General features: G+C 39.6%; 1 non-coding gene across 1 annotated transcript; it reads right to left on the minus strand.

The window, feature by feature from the left end:
- Positions 1-3,064: 3,064 nt before the first annotated feature.
- Positions 3,065-3,136, minus strand: TRNAV-UAC (transfer RNA valine (anticodon UAC)). The gene has a single exon. It is a non-coding gene; the product is annotated as a tRNA-Val (tRNA).
- Between the last annotated feature and the right edge of the window lie 9,905 nt (positions 3,137-13,041).

Consider the following 13,041-nt stretch of genomic DNA (forward strand, 5'->3'; position numbering starts at 1 on the left):
ATCAGTTCAGGTTTTGCCACACTAAAACATTAAATTCATCAACTTGTTATTTTCAACTACTTTCCCATTCCAACTGAGTGGAGCAAGACAACCCTTTTATATTGAAGGATAAGTTATGAAGGTTCACTTCTCTACTCTCGTCCCAAGCCTCTCTCTCCTGTCCTGCCTGACTCTCGTCCCAAGCCTCTCTCTCCTGTCCTGCCTGACTCTCGTCCCAAGCCTCTCTCTCCTGTCCTGCCTGACTCTCGTCCCAAGCCTCTCTCTCCTGTCCTGCCTGACTCTCGTCCCAAGCCTCTCTCTCCTGTCCAGCCTGACTCTCGTCCCAAGCCTCTCTCTCCTGTCCAGCCTGACTCTCGTCCCAAGCCTCTCTCTCTGGTACAACCCAACCCTCATCCTAAGCCTCTCTCTCCTTCAAAGCCTCACTCTCCGGCCACACATCTTGTGTTCAGCCTCTCTCATCCCGAGACTTTCTCTCCTACAAAGCCTCACTCTCATCCCAGGCCTCCCTCTCCCTCCCTCTACACCAGCGGTATTTAAACATTTTCAGTGTTGCAGGTCCACATGAATTTGGGGAAGAATTAGAGAAATTATGGAAGTCTTTATAATGTGTCCCATTTTCACAATGTTGCTTGAAATCTTACAGTTGCACGTGCCGGGCTACCACAATAACCGCCACCTGATCGCCACTCTCCTGGAGGAGGAGGAAGAAGCCGATGTTGTGATAGTAAACATCACATGATGTATCACTAATGGTCATAAGATCAAACATTATGGCTACACATCCCGACAATCACCAGACTGTGTGTGGCACAGCACGAAGGACGGAGTCGCCCGCCAGTCTCGTACGAAACACAATACAATATCTCACTACTTCCTGCCGCTTTCAATACTTTCTATCAGTCAAGATACTCACACTACGTACGTACGTACGTACATCGTTCTATTATCCTTTGTACATCTTCACTACTGGCGTTTTGGACCTTATCTGAATGAGTCACATCAAATGGTTATCAAGGACACAGAATACATAACACCTGCCCACTGTTCTTGTCTTTCATACTGTATCATTCTTACTTGCTTGCCATTATTACACGTAAGTTCACTTGGGAACTTATCTTGTTTCATTTTCTTCGTGGACTCATAGGAATATATATATATATATATATATATATATATATATATATATATATATATATATATATATATATATATATATATATATATATATATATATATACATATATTCGAACTAAGAGGATATGAACGCGCACTTTCATAGAACATACAAACCTCGAACAGCCAGGATTGAACCCGGGACCCCTGTGCAACAGGCGGGAGCGTTACCGCTAGGCTTACACGGGGCCCACGAGTGTAAAACTCCCTCCTAATACAGTGCAAATACATGATTACACACACCTACACACCACCACCACCACTAACAATACACAGAGAAAGCCTTTTCGGTTGCCTTTGCATCTGCCCTTGAACGTAGTTTGGAGGCTTTGGGTGATCAGGTCAATAAGGTTAAGTTCACTACAACCTCATATTCATTAAGGTGTATCTTCACTACTAGCTTATTTTCACTTAATTATATCTTCACGATACCCTCTTCTGCACTACACCGTTATTTCTACCATACCATCATCATTGCACTCCCTGATGTTCACTAAAAGAAGTTCTTATCTTCACTACATAATCATTTTGAATAAACTTTACTCTTTAATAACTCTTATCTCTACTACATTCGTATCTTCACTACATTCTTTTCTTCACTACAACCTATCTTGACAATATCCTTATCATCACTATGCTCTTCTTCACTACACTCTCATCTTAACATCATCCTTCTGTTTACCGAACTTAGTTCAAAGTCTGACTTGAACGTAGCTTTGGAAAGTTTGTGTTCCTCATTGTGTTACCTCCTTATTATCATTGTAAAGGCAATTGTCGCCACTCCCTAACTAAACCCTCATCGTCACTACACTCTCATCATTATCATTACTTCTTGATGTTCAATACAAAATTTAACATATACATTCATCTTCACCACAGAATAATTTTCATTGCCCCTTAATCTTCATTACTCCTTGTTTCAGCTACATCCGTATCTTCCATTCATTCTTATATCTTATATTAATTACATCTTTACAATATCTTTATGTCTTCTCTGTTCCGTCTTTTGTAAAATTGAAAATGAGAGTAAAGGAATTCCGGCCTTCTGCTCCCTCCCCTTTTAGTCGCCTTGTAGGACACGCAGGGAATACGTGGCAAGTATACTTTCTTCCCTATCCCCAGGGATAACAGCATCTGGTGTTCCCAGACGGTCACCCATCCAAGTACTAACCAGACCCAACGTTGCTTAACTTCCCTGATCGGACGATATATATATATATATATATATATATATATATATATATATATATATACAAGACTGAAAACAATGAATTTCCCAAACAAAAAAATGGAAGCGCCGGGGTTTGAACCCGGGACCTCTCGCATGCCAAGCGAGTGCTCTACCACTGAGCTACGCCCCCAAGAACGTATTTTGTGACATAGTATTATATGAAGCACTGAGATTACCACGGCAAAATACTGTTTGACCGACCGTTGCCGACTAGCCGGCAAAATAACCACAGGGTAAATCTCCATGTTGCTGTCGTGTTTTCCTCTTAATTTTCCACGAAGAAATGAGTTTTAATTTTTTATTGTCGTTGCAATAGACTGGAACTAAGCAATAGACTGGAACTGTGCAATCGACTAGAACCAAGCTGACCTGGTATAAGGTCAGAGCCCTCATTATCATCCCTGCTAACTACCGGAAGCAGATTAAGTCGTTCCACAACCGATGTCCGGCCCATGTTAACTCTGATGTGCCCAGCAGTTGGAGGAGGATCGCCAGAAGCTTCTGGAAGATTTCAAGGACGTCTTGGTGGACCTGACCCTTTCAGATAAGGTCGAAAACCCCAATTTATTGTGAAGATCTTCACTATAACGTTGGACGAACATACTGAATGTTGCACACATGTGATGCGGACAAAATGAAACAAGAAAAAGACCAAAATTATGTCTGGTGTGGGTCTCGAACCCACGACCTTGAGTGTGTAAGACTCACGCTCTACCACTGAGCTAACCAGACAATAGAAAATTCGTCTGTTTCTTCAATTTGAATTAATGAAAATCTTTGCGAGGCAGCGTTTAGAAAAGAGAGATGTCTTTGACGAAATATATTTGTTTGGCTTATTCTTCTGTTCCTCATTATCGAAAGAAAACGTACTGAAGGATATGTATATATATATATATATATATATATATATATATATATATATATATATATATATATATATATATATATATATATATATATATATATATATATATATATATATATATATATATATTATCCCTGGGGATAGGGGAGAAAGAATATTTCCCACGTATTCCCTGCGTGTCGTAGAAGGCGAGCTAAAAGAGAAGGGAGCGGGGGGCTGGAAGTCCTCCCCTCTCGTTTTTTTTTTTTTTAATATTCCAATGGAAGAAACAGAGAAGGGGGCCGGGTGAGGATGTTTCCTCAGAGGCCCAGTCCTCTGTTCTTAACGCTACCTCGCTGACGCGGGAAAAGGCGAATAGTATGAAAGAAAAAAGAAAAAGGACTGATGATTGGGAATACCTGGTTTAAAAAGCGAGATATACATAAGTATACTTATGTAAGTAGGAGAGATGGCCAGAGAGCGTTATTGGATTACGTGTTAATTGACAGGCGTGCGAAAGAGAGACTTTTGGATGTTAATGTGCTGAGAGGTGCAACTGGAGGGATGTCTGATCATTATCTTGTGGAGGCTAAGGTGAAAATTAGTATGGGTTTTCAGAAAAGAGGAGTGAATGTTGGGGTGAAGAAGGTGGTGAGAGTGAGTGAGCTTGGGAAGGAGACCTGTGTGGGGAAGTACCAGGAGAGACTGTGTACAGAATGGAAAAAGGTGAGAACAATGGAAGTAAGGGGAGTGGGGGAGGAATGGGATGTATTTAGGGAATCAGTGATGGATTGCGCAAAAGATGCTTGTGGCATGAGAAGAGTGGGAGGTGGGCTGTTTAGAAAGGGTAGTGAGTGGTGGGATGAAGAAGTAAGAGTATTAGTGAAAGAGAAGAGAGAGGCATTTGGACGATTTGTGCAGGGAAAAAATGCAATTGAGTGGGAGAAGTATAAAAGAAAGAGACAGGAGGTCAAGAGAAAGGTGCAAGAGGTGAAAAAAAGGGCAAATGAGAGTTGGGGTGAGAGACTCTCAGTAAATTTTAGGGAGAATAAAAAGATGTTCTGGAAGGAGGTAAATAGGGTGCGTAAGACAAGGGAGCAAATGGGAACTTCAGTGAAGGGCGTAAATGGGGAGGTGATAACAAGTAGCGGTGATGTGAGAAGGAGATGGAATGAGTATTTTGAAGGTTTGTTGAATGTGTCTGATGACAGAGTGGCAGATATAGGGTGTTTTGGTCGAGGTGGTGTGCAAAGTGAGAGGGTTAGGGAAAATGATTTGGTAAACAGAGAAGAGGTAGTAAAAGCTTTGCGGAAGATGAAAGCCGGCAAGGCAGCAGGTTTGGATGGTATTGCAGTGGAATTTATTAAAAAGGGGGGTGACTGTATTGTTGACTGGTTGGTAAGGTTATTTAATGTATGTATGACTCATGGTGAGGTGCCTGAGGATTGGCGGAATGCGTACATAGTGCCATTTTACAAAGGCAAAGGGGATAAGAGTGAGTGCTCAAATTACAGAGGTATAAGTTTGTTGAGTATTCCTGGTAAATTATATGGGAGGGTATTGATTGAGAGGGTGAAGGCATGTACAGAGCATCAGATTGGGGAAGAGCAGTGCGGTTTCAGAAGTGGTAGAGGATGTGTGGATCAGGTGTTTGCTTTGAAGAATGTATGTGAGAAATACTTAGAAAAGCAAATGGATTTGTATGTAGCATTTATGGATCTGGAGAAGGCATATGATAGAGTTGATAGAGATGCTCTGTGGAAGGTATTAAGAATATATGGTGTGGGAGGAAAGTTGTTAGAAGCAGTGAAAAGTTTTTATCGAGGATGTAAGGCATGTGTACGTGTAGGAAGAGAGGAAAGTGATTGGTTCTCAGTGAATGTAGGTTTGCGGCAGGGGTGTGTGATGTCTCCATGGTTGTTTAATTTGTTTATGGATGGGGTTGTTAGGGAGGTAAATGCAAGAGTCCTGGAAAGAGGGGCAAGTATGAAGTCTGTTGGGGATGAGAGAGCTTGGGAAGTGAGTCAGTTGTTGTTCGCTGATGATACAGCGCTGGTGGCTGATTCATGTGAGAAACTGCAGAAGCTGGTGACTGAGTTTGGTAAAGTGTGTGGAAGAAGAAAGTTAAGAGTAAATGTGAATAAGAGCAAGGTTATTAGGTACAGTAGGGGTGAGGGTCAAGTCAATTGGGAGGTGAGTTTGAATGGAGAAAAACTGGAGGAAGTGAAGTGTTTTAGATATCTGGGAGTGGATCTGTCAGCGGATGGAACCATGGAAGCGGAAGTGGATCATAGGGTGGGGGAGGGGGCGAAAATTTTGGGAGCCTTGAAAAATGTGTGGAAGTCGAGAACATTATCTCGGAAAGCAAAAATGGGTATGTTTGAAGGAATAGTGGTTCCAACAATGTTGTATGGTTGCGAGGCGTGGGCTATGGATAGAGATGTGCGCAGGAGGATGGATGTGCTGGAAATGAGATGTTTGAGGACAATGTGTGGTGTGAGGTGGTTTGATCGAGTAAGTAACGTAAGGGTAAGAGAGATGTGTGGAAATAAAAAGAGCGTGGTTGAGAGAGCAGAAGAGGGTGTTTTGAAATGGTTTGGGCACATGGAGAGAATGAGTAAGGAAAGATTGACCAAGAGGATATATGTGTCGGAGGTGGAGGGAACGAGGAGAAGAGGGAGACCAAATTGGAGGTGGAAAGATGGAGTGAAAAAGATTTTGTGTGATCGGGGCCTGAACATGCAGGAGGGTGAAAGGAGGGCAAGGAATAGAGTGAATTGGAGCGATGTGGTATACAGGGGTTGACGTGCTGTCAGTGGATTGAATCAAGGCATGTGAAGCGTCTGGGGTAAACCATGGAAGGCTGTGTAGGTATGTATATTTGCGTGTGTGGACGTATGTACATGTGTATGGGGGGGGGGGGTGGGGCCATTTCTTTCGTCTGTTTCCTTGCGCTACCTCGCAAACGCGGGAGACAGCGACAAAGTATGAAAAAAAAAAAAAAAAAATTTAATATATATTTGATATATACTTATATATATATTTAATATATATTTATATATATATATATATATATATATATATATATATATATATATATATATATATATATATATATATATATATATATATATATATATATATGTATTGGAAAGGATCACGATTTTGCACGTGATCAAGTATATTCTTATGAGTCCACTAGGAAAATAAACACGATAAGTTCCCAAGTGCACTTTCGTGCAATACTCACATCATCAAGGGAGACACAAGAGAGAAATATAACACTCAATTGATATACGACGAAGAGACGTAGCTAGGGCGCCATAAACTTATTATGTGGACAAGAAGGTGAATTGTTTACAAATTTTATCAACATTAAAGTTATCCAATTTGTATAGACCATCACTAATATTAAGATTATAATTCTTTGTGTATTCAGAAATAGATGATTCAATGATATTTCTCGTGGTGCTGGAGTTAGAGTTAATAACTGAGATGGCATTATTAACTCTAATTCCAGTACCACGAGAAATATCATTGAATCTTCTATTATTAAATACACAAAGAATTATAAACCTTAAGGAAACAACATGGTGGTCAAAAATAAGCTTTAGGAATGAAGTTTATGAATGGAATATCAGTGAGACGATCCAAATGACGAATGAATGAGAGCGTAGTCAACATACAATATAAAAGGACATATTATGAATGGCAGCCAGGCAAGTAACGGCCCAACTGAATGGAAGGATTTAAAAGTTCGCGTTATATGACGAATTTTGATAGATTATCCAAATTTCCATTCCAGTTATGAAACTTAATGGTTGTGTTCAGTTCTAGAGACAAAGTTTAAAGGTTTGTGTTTCAAAGATGAACCACAAAGGATATCGTTAAATTAACTGACATTAAAATTTGTCAATTAAGTAAATCATTTTGTACAATAGCTGTAATTTGACAGAGTTAAAAGTTCGCATTTTCATTACAATTCTAATTCAAAAGTTTGAGTTTCAATGATGGTTTGCACAAGCTTAACGTACATTTAAGTGTTGTGTTTATATAACGTATTTTAAAGGACTCTGGTAAAATAACGTAGCTGGAAGGTTTACGTTCAAATGACGGTGTTTAAATGTTGATTGATGAATGGTAGATTTAAATGGATAGATTTTAAGTTCGCGTTTTCATGAGCGACTTTAAACCTTGTGGTTGAATGTCACAGTTTAAATGTTGGTATGTACCATGTTGACCAGATGGCGGTAGTGTGTAGACACAGCCATACCAGGTCGTATTTATCATCATTAAAGTCACCTTCCTTACTTACTTATGGCGGCGATGAAATTCACTGGTTCTTGATTGTGCACCAATTAACCTATCAGATAATGGTACAATGTTTGCCTGGTGTTGCATATATCACGTCTGTTGTTGAAACACAAGAATGCCAGGTGACTTTGGGAGTGGATGATAATGTAAAGATCAATATAAATGTGGGAAATCTTGAACCGCCATCACCAGACACAACACATGTTTGGATCTGGCGGGGGGAGGGACTTGCCTGTGACGTCACGATGCCCCGCCTCCAGCCTGGCGCCGCTCTGTGTGTGTGTGTGTGTGTGTGTGTGTGTGTGTGTGTGTGTGTGTGTGTGTGTGGACTACTTTAATCATTATCACGTGAGTCTTTTGAGGAAGGATTTGTACACTCGTGTTGCCCCGTCTCTTAACCTTGTAAGTGTAAAATATGTTTTCACTCCTATGTGCGCTCACACACACACACACACACACACACACACACACACATAACCTATAATATTATCTAGTATTTTCTTCAGACGGATATCTTACATGTTACGGTAATCACGACTACATACATAGTGTTGTTACGACTGATGTTATGTATGTAGTTGATGACTTGTGGACACCAGAGGAAACCATCATTATAATGTCTTGTGTCACCAACATGTATCTATAATACTTCTATAACCACCACGATCATGAAGGTTATAACAACATTATCCTTGTGTCACCAACATGTATCTATAATACTTCTATAACCAGCATGATCAAGAAGGTTATAACAACATTATCCTTGTGTCACCAACATGTATCTATAATACTTCTATAACCAGCATGATCAAGAAGGTTATAACAACATTATCCTTGTGTCACCAACATGTATCTATAATACTTCTATAACCAGCATGATCAAGAAGGTTATAACAACATTATCCTTGTGTCACCAACATGTATCTATAATACTTCTATAACCAGCATGATCAAGAAGGTTATAACAACATTATCCTTGTGTCACCAACATGTATCTATAATACTTCTATAACCAGCATGATCAAGAAGGTTATAACAACATTATCCTTGTGTCACCAACATGTATCTATAATACTTCTATAACCAGCATGATCAAGAAGGTTATAACAACATTATCCTTGTAGTTGTTGGATCAGTGTAGAGCAGAGCAATACCTGGTGAACATTACTTCCTGGTTGGTGGCCGCCATAAATACCACCAGTGTTTATAAGCTCACACATCACCAGGGGTTAAGATATGGTGTTATCCCTCACTGCTCTATATAGCACCAGCCACGGTGGCTGGGTCCGCCTCCAGCTTATACCTCACTCCTACTCTTCTATATCCCTAACTTCCTTGTGATCATCTCACTTTGAATAACTAGATCTTCACATAACAGTTGTTTGTTGTTGTTCTTGTTGTTGTTGTTGTTGTTGTTGTTGTTGTTACATGTTGTAGGTTTATGTTCTGCCACTGGACGACTCGTTCTCTGATCTTACCCAACAGATAAATGTTTGTGTAGAGATTCGTCAGGTGTTTATCATACGGAGTCTGTAACACGTAAGTCTGTCTATCGTTCACTATACTGGATAGTAACTGGTAAAGGTTATTAAAGATATCTACACCAGAATCTGTGCCACACAACAAAACATACAAATCACGATATTTGCAACATGATAACATGTTTGACCATCAGCAGGTAAGGTCATCAAGCCGCACCATACATACGTCAGACAGTAACATCAGTTGTATAACAGGATGTATATATGTTGTTGGATTTAAGGGCTATCACCTAAAGGTCATGAAGCCAGAATGTGAACCATAAGTTCAACATAAAATGATGGTCCAGGTCCAGCAGGTAGCTGCATATGAAGCTATGAATGTCTGTCTTGATTACTGACGACGTAGAGGGAAGGGTTTGGCAGGAAGGGGAGTGTGGTGGAGTTTGCTGGAGGGTTCTCGGGAGTGTTGTGAGGAAGAGATAGAAAAACAGACTGAAAGGAGGAGGGTAACAAGTCCTTGGCCTCAACCCAGGTGCTACATTGTCAGTGAAGCAAGACATCTAAAATAATCGCCAGGTTGGTTGGTTATTTGGGCTTGTGGCTCATCGACTGCCAGGGTTAATAAAGTCAACAAGTTAGTCATGATCCCCGACCAAAAATACTTGAACACCTTCATGTGTTGAAGATATTTGTAAGGTCATACACACGCTCACTAAATATTTGGCCCATATAAGTAAGGTTTTCACCCCTGTTGATTGCAAGGGTCATACCTGCGGTAAAGGTCATGTTATAATCATCAATCGAATCATCTTGAACAGTTTTCCCAGGGGTTCAAGATGATTCTGAGACCAGACACGCTCTCACCCTGTTCGTACGACGAATGGTGCATTCAAACGTACAGCGACATATGGAAGGTGAGTCGGTAATGAATCCTTTATATATTTTACTTTTAAGTCAGCTAACAATCCTTTCCACGTATTATTGTGTGAACAGATGGAACAACCTAATACAGAAGGATGTACATCCAAGAAAATCATCAGTGACGACAAGTAGGATAGAAAAACCTGAGAAATGGTTGTTGATGATGGTGTGAACAGTATTATTATTATTACCACACATCACCAGCACACCTTTGATGGCGCTCCTACACCTTTGTGGCTGCTGCACTCTACACAGGAGCAGGGGATGATGGACACCCTTGAGCAAGAAGGTTCTTCGACGAGACTGTACTATTTCTCTCCGTCCTTTGAGGATGACACAGCCTTGCTAAGGATGACTTGTCACTGGTGGTGACACAGCTGACGGATGGAGTCCTGTTACACCTTGTGAATAATATCTCATGACCAAAACAGTAGACTGGCCAGGTTGACAAGCGTATTGTGCACTTCAACTGACTAATGATATGATACAGAAAATTACAAACATAAATATTTATTGTAAGGATGAAATCAATGATGAAACAAATATAGTTAGAATGATTAATGAAACAAAGTGTGGGAAGTGACACAACTTTGTAATCCTTTGTCAGTTACAAATGATTAATACGAAAGCGTTAGGTATCGACCCGCAGGAGAACGTGTTTACAGATCTTTATAGAAGACATATCTATGTTAGATAAACGCCATATCAAGGAAATATCTTAACCTGGGACGTGTAACATCTGTGTGGAGAGACACAACTTTGTAATATATGATCTACTCCACCGGTGAACTTTGACAACAGAGAGTTATACAACGCGTCGCTGGACGATATTTACCTAATACCTATAACGAATCTTTATATGATATACGAGACATTTGTTGGAAGTAAACATAAGAAATGATGATAGGAGATAAGGAGAGTCAAAGTACATATTTTCTTAAATGCTGAATGAATCCTGTCCTAACCTAGTTATTTTGCGTTGGATTTTATTTTAGATATCCAGAGGATAATATATTCTGGGGCTTATAATTATGATGCTTTTAACACCTTTTTTCAATTTCTTATCATCTTTACTGGCTAAAAGGCCTTCGTTCTTAAGAACCATTTTGATGCAACACACTACATATTTATTATAAATCATTTATCACATCAACTATAATGTTTGTACCTTATTCTTTAAGTTGTCAGTCACATTCTTAAGTATATAACACATTCGTCTGACTCAAGTAGATACATATATCTCCATGTTTATATATATACATATGGTTCTTAATTTATCATCATTTTATTCCAAGTTTAAGTGATCCTTGTAAAGAAGATAGTAATCATTACCTTGGATGACGTACCTGAGTCTTTATAACAGAAATAATGAACAACTCCTGATTGTTGAGGTTGTGCATACCGCCGGTTGAAGACCATTAGTTCACCAATGTTGTACTGGTAATGATAAAAGTCAACATGTATATAACTTTAATGTTTGACATATACTATGGATTCAGGCTTTATGACTGTTCATATGTTTTCAAATATACCAACATTACATTGACTCTATACGAAATACTACCATTAAATTGTTTGGTCATAAAGGAGATATTCTGATCACTCCAATAATACACATGTATGTTTACCTGGTACAAAGAGATCCGTCATATTGTAAAGCCCTGTGCCAGCCAGGCAGCCAGCCTCCCTAACAACAAACTACCTGTTAGTCAAGATCAGATAAAGAGCCGGGTTGAGGTGAGGGCCCGTATCAAGCATAGACCTAGCGACCTGTCATGGTACAGACCACTCATATGGAGACCTGGTGAATCCAACAATTAGAAACATTCCATATTTGAGGAGACTTGGCAGGTCTAACTATGAACCAATTTCATCATGATCATATGATAAGACCCCGTGCCAATGCTGGGACAAATTGTAATATTGAATTGTATATTGATTTCATATTTCGATGGAATTAAGAATAAAGATGAGTTGCCATAATTATGAGGAAACATGTCCACATTCACACTCACCAACCCTACCCAGACAACACGAGTCGTATTGATCATTTCTAAATTCATCGGACACATCCGGGAAGATACTTTTTTACCGTGTGTACTTTACTTTAAAGTTACGTTCATTGGAAATAGAGCGAAACTAACTGTCTGTATTACCAACAAAAATCACTATGAGGTATAGATATCTATCTACTAATGAGGTCACGTCTGGTGTCACTCGTCGTAATGATGGTGGGCAAACGTTTGACCTCAGATGAGGTGAAGTATTTTATCTTCAATATGATTGTTAACATGGAATAATGTACCAGTTAGAGTGGTTGGAAGCAGCATTATAAATACGTTTCACAATAAACTTGATAAATATTTACCTTCAAGTTCAAGACTAACATTATTTGCGACTCATCATTAGTCACACTGACAATATACAGGTTTATCTTTAGATTATCTGTATGTCTTCCACTACACTAATGTGTGAGTTCCTGATATCTTCCACTACACTAATGTGTGAGTTCCTGATATCTTCCACTACACTAATGTGTGAGTTCCTGATATCTTCCACTACACTAATGTGTGAGTTCCTGATATCTTCCACTACACTAATGTGTGAGTTCCTGATATCTTCCACTACACTAATGTGTGAGTTCCTGATATCTTCCACTACACTAATGTGTGAGTTCCTGATATCTGCCACTACACTAATGTGTGAGTTCCTGATATCTTCCACTACACTAATGTGTGAGTTCCTGATATCTGCCACTACACTAATGTGTGAGTTCCTGATATCTTCCACTACACTAATGTGTGAGTTCCTGATATCTTCCACTATCACCATCAGCCTCGAAGTGACCCAGTGGTCCACTGCTGTATGGATACCTTTACATTCCTTTGTATAATGGAATGTTTGTAACAACACAGTAATTAATCACATCTGAGCAATCGGGAATTTGACAAGGCATTATCAGCTCTACGTCCCATTGGCGGGCCATCATAGAGCTATAAGGCTGTGGTCATGTTTGTCTGGATGTTGATGACAGGGGCTTCCTCTCTTATGTGAATGGCTTCTAATCTCTGTAGTCT

Source organism: Panulirus ornatus, chromosome 70 (assembly GCF_036320965.1).
Source record: "Panulirus ornatus isolate Po-2019 chromosome 70, ASM3632096v1, whole genome shotgun sequence".
NCBI lineage: Eukaryota > Metazoa > Arthropoda > Malacostraca > Decapoda > Palinuridae > Panulirus > Panulirus ornatus.